The sequence below is a fragment of the Scyliorhinus torazame genome, chromosome 24, assembly GCF_047496885.1.
Source record: "Scyliorhinus torazame isolate Kashiwa2021f chromosome 24, sScyTor2.1, whole genome shotgun sequence".
NCBI lineage: Eukaryota > Metazoa > Chordata > Chondrichthyes > Carcharhiniformes > Scyliorhinidae > Scyliorhinus > Scyliorhinus torazame.
In genome coordinates this window covers 40,236,934-40,241,557 of record NC_092730.1, presented here as the reverse complement: position 1 = coordinate 40,241,557, position 4,624 = coordinate 40,236,934, and the positions used below count along the sequence as shown (strand labels likewise).

At 41.9% G+C, this 4,624-nt stretch overlaps 1 non-coding gene across 1 annotated transcript; it reads right to left on the bottom strand.

Annotated features, from left to right (window-relative positions):
* Positions 1-1,775: 1,775 nt before the first annotated feature.
* Positions 1,776-1,857, bottom strand: trnas-uga (transfer RNA serine (anticodon UGA)). The gene has a single exon. It is a non-coding gene; the product is annotated as a tRNA-Ser (tRNA).
* Between the last annotated feature and the right edge of the window lie 2,767 nt (positions 1,858-4,624).

Below are 4,624 nucleotides of genomic sequence, written 5' to 3'. Positions count from 1 at the left end.
AATTAAATAATTCACCACTGTGATGGCCAGGAACTGAAGCTGGGTCAAATGCTGGGACAGTCACCACTATACCACCACCTGTCCCCGGGCAATGTCAACCCCTCTGTATTAATAGAACGAATACACAAACAATGAAGCGGGGGAATGTATTAAATCAGAGTTTGGATATTCTTGTAACCAATATGGCTGTAATGGGAATCTTTCATTTTCCGATAGATCGGGATGAGCTGGGTCGCTCAGTCAGAAATCAGATATCTGGGGATTTAAATGTGATTGCTACAATGATAATATTTAACCATGTTAATGTTATTTTGCTCCAACTGAAACGTATCACGAATACATCGTCAACTTGTTGCACAACTTGCTTTCAGCCAGGAGATGGCAGCAGTGCTCCATAGTTTGGGCCTCCTGTTTGTGCCCACAGATCTCGATAGGAATGGAGCTGCTGCTTCGCGGGGAGCTGCCAAGCAAGGGGCACAGATATTGACCAACTGCACCCGCTCCAAATAGATTCCCCAAATTACTGAACAAAACAAAAACAAGCACAAATCATATTTTAAGAAACTATCACAGTGTCTCTGAAAACAATACACCAACACCTCTGAAAGAATCGATTTGCTGAAACTAATTAAAGATGAACCGTTTCAATATCAGCCGTAATTCCTTAGCAGTTCTCACACAGGCACCGACTGGTTAGAAGTTTGCTTCACTTTTCAAGGTCCGGCTCAATAAAATCAATCACAGGCCCATGATCTGCTTTCCTCCTGTTCTCAGACACATCCACTTTCTACAAGGGCGCACTAACTGGTTTTCAGAGTAAGAGTCAGACTGCAGTCACCTCATTCTCTCTCGATGCCTTTATCTCAGAACCACCTCACAACCAGGAATGGAACTTCTCACAAGGACAAGAATGGAATAGTTTGTCGATTCTTCCAATGATTCAGGACCGTCCATCACCAGGACGTATTCGTCCAAAAGAGTTGGGGTGAGATGGGGCTGAGTTTCACTGTGTATCCAATCAGTCCCCGGAGAAGCACACAAAAAGGAGTGAGGAGAGAAAAAGAAACAAAGAAACAGATAGAGAGACAAAGGAAAGAGAACAAGAAAATATTTTTCAAATATGTTCCATTTCTGGCACGGTCTTTTTACACAGAAATCCGTTCACCTGAATGAAAGCAAACCACGTTTCCATTCGCTGCCGTTCCTGCTTCTCCTTCCAAACGTTGCAGGAAACGTTATTATTTATTGATTCATAGAATCATAGAATTTACAGTGCAGAAGGAGGCCATTCGGCCCATCGAGTCTGCACCGGCTCTTGGAGAGAGCACCCTACCCAAAGTCAACACCGCCACCCTATCCCCATAACCCAGTAACCCCACCCAACACTAAGGGCAAATTTGGACACTAAGGGCAATTTATCATGGCCAATCCACCTAACCTGCACATCTTTGGACTGTGGGAGGAAACCGGAGCACCCGGAGGAAACCCACGCACACACGGGGAGGATGTGCAGACTCCGCACAGACAGTGACCCAAGCTGGAATCGAACCTGGGACCCTGGAGCTGTGAAACAATTGTGCTATCCACAAGGCTACCGTCCTGCCCCTTAACACCCCTTTGTTGATTTCAGTGCGAGTTTCTTTATATTTCGCTCAGTTTCCTCCAAAAAATGTTAAATATCTGACTGAACTCGATATAGGTTCAAACCGTTCATTTACAAACATTCCGATTCAGCAGCTTGTGCGGGGAGTCGAACAAACGTTTCGAAACTCAATCGCTGTGAGCGGGATTCGAACCTGCGCGGGGAAACCCCACTAGATTTCAAGTCCAACGCCTTAAGCACTCGGCCATCGCAGCGGTGTCCACTATGTCATTCATTAGTAACTTGGTCGATAGAATATATTCTAAAACCAGCCTGGAATCACTCCAGGAAGTTATTGCATTCAAGCTTGTGTGTGTGTGTGTGTTTCCAGAGAGCTGCAAGTTTGAAAAGAGCTTGGGAGTGTCTGTGTTTGACGGGAACTGGATCTCTGACATAAAATACCATCTCTGGATCATTTGGGTGATTTAAATTCATAATTGTAAACCCTTTAACCTGATGTGATTCTGTTCAAAGGCATTAAGTCGCTTGGAAGTTTGAAGGAACATTTTAAGTATTTAGTTACTGTTGCAATATTTTCTGAGTTATCTTTTAAGTAAGGGGTGTTAAGAGATCGAATGTTTATTTAAGATGTTAAGTTGAGTTCATGGAATAAACGGTGTTTTGTGTTTAAAAACCCACGTGTCCATAATTGTAATCCCACACCTAGGGAAAAAGCCATGTGCTAGGAAAAGCAACAAATCCATTAAAGGGAGAGATTGGTTGAACTTCATGATACATCTTGGTGTTCTGAAAACGCCTCGCCCATAACAATTGGGGGCCCGTCCGCGATAATAGTCTATCTATTGGATTGGCTTTTGTGAACTTAAAGACAGTGAAGGATTGTTGCTTTTCCGCTGTGGTATTTTAGTTTAAGTGGGGAGAGTGTTGTGAACCATGGCTCTTTCAGAGGCGCAGAAGTTTTTGGATGTGGAGAATGTCACACGTACTACTTTACGGACAGAAACGAAAAGCAGACTGTTAGATTTGGCAAGAACATTGCAGTTAACATTACCTGACAAAATGCGAAAAGATGAGGTAGTTATGACGGTGGTTAAGCATTTAAAGTTGCCTGAGATAGAGTTTGACTCATTGGAAATGGCAAAAATTCAGTTGCTAATGAAACAAATGGAACATGAGAACGAATTAAAGCGGCTTGAATACGAGAGTGAGAGAGAGGAAAAAGGAAGAGAAAGAGAGTGAAAGGAAAAAGAAAGGGAGCGAGAAGAAAGAAGAAAAGCAAGAATAGCCCTAGCAGAACAAAAAGAAAAGGAAAGGGAAATACAGATCAGGGAAAAAGATAAAGATAGGGAGTTTGAACTTCAGAAAATGGCCATGAAACTTGACAATCTGTAAAAATTGGCAGATGTGAAGGGAAACGTACAGTTGGATGATAGCGATGAGGATAGTGAGAAAGAGCGTCATAGTCGAAGGCTTGGTGGGAATCTATTTAAATATGTCCAAGCATTACCAACCGTTGACGAGAAGGAAGTGGAAGCATTTTTCATTTCATTTGCGAAGGTAGCGAAACAAATGAAATGGCCACAGGACATGTGGGTGTTACTGATTCAAACAAAGCTGGTAGGTAGAGCGAGTGAAGTGTTTACATCACTCCCGGAGGAGGTATCTGGAACGTATGAGGAGATGAAGAAACCCATCTTGAGTGCATATGAGCTAGTGCCGGAAGCTTCCAGACAAATGTTTAGAAATTTAAGGACAGAATTTGGTCAAACATACATGGAGTTTGAAAGGCTGAAACAGAGTAATTTTGATAGGTGTATAAGGGCTTTGAAAATAGATCAAACGTATGAAGCTCTCAGAGAAATAATACGTTTGAAGGAGTTTAAAAATTCAATTCCTGATGTAGTGAGAACTCATGTGGAAGAACAGGGGGTGAAAACTGCGAGATTAGCAGCGGAAACGGCAGATGATTATGAATTTGTTCATAAATCAAAGATTGGTTTCCGACATCAGTTTCAGCCGGTGAGGGATAGAAACTGGGGACATGAGAAATACTCAAGTGGTAAAGGTAAAGGTGATCTGATGGCAGACACTAAAGAGAGAGTACCTCAGATTAAAAAGACATCCAGGAAGTTGGAAAAGAACTGAAAAGTTTCAAATGTTTTCACTGTGATAAACTAGGCCATGTAAAGTCACAGTGTTGATGGTTGAAGAAAAGCACTGAGAAGGTTGATGTGGTAAAACAGGATAAGACGGTGGGGTTTGTTAGAGTGGTAAAGGAAAGCCCAAGGGAAGTGAAGGAGGTGCAAACAATTGTACAGCCTGTTAAGGAAGTAATTGTTAAGAAGGTGCCAGATGTATGTAAAGAATTTAGTTGTCTGGGTAAAGTTTACTCCTGTGTATCAGGAGGAGCAGGTAAATAAGTCACAATTTTAAGAGATACAGTAGCTAGTCAATCTTTAATTGTAAGAGATGAGGAATTATGTAGTTTGGGAAGAATGTTGCCAGAAAAGGTGGTGATATGTGGAATTCAGTGTGAGAGGAGTAGCGTTCCATTATATAAGGTAAGGTTGGAAAGTCCAATGAAGGGAAGTGCTAGTCGGAGTAATAGATAAACTATCTTGTCCAGGAATACAGTTTATCTTGGGTAATGTATAGCTGCATCGCAGATGGGAGTGATGCCTACCGTGGTTGATAAACCAGTGGAAAATCAGACAACTGAAGTGTTGAAGGACGAAGATCCTGGGATTTTTCCGGATTGTGTAGTAACAAGGTCGCAAAGTCACAGGCTAAGACAAGATGAGAAATCAAAGAGTGAAGATGAAGTTGAAGTGCAATTATCCGAAACGATTTTTGATCAGATGGTTGAAAAAGAACAAGAACAGGTGGAGGATGAGGCGGATATTTTTAGTTCAGGAAAATTGGCGGAGTTACAACGGAAAGATGTAGAAATGAAACGGATATATCAGAAAGCATAAACGGAAGAGGAATCTGAGAGTATACCAGAGTGTTATTCCCGTAAAA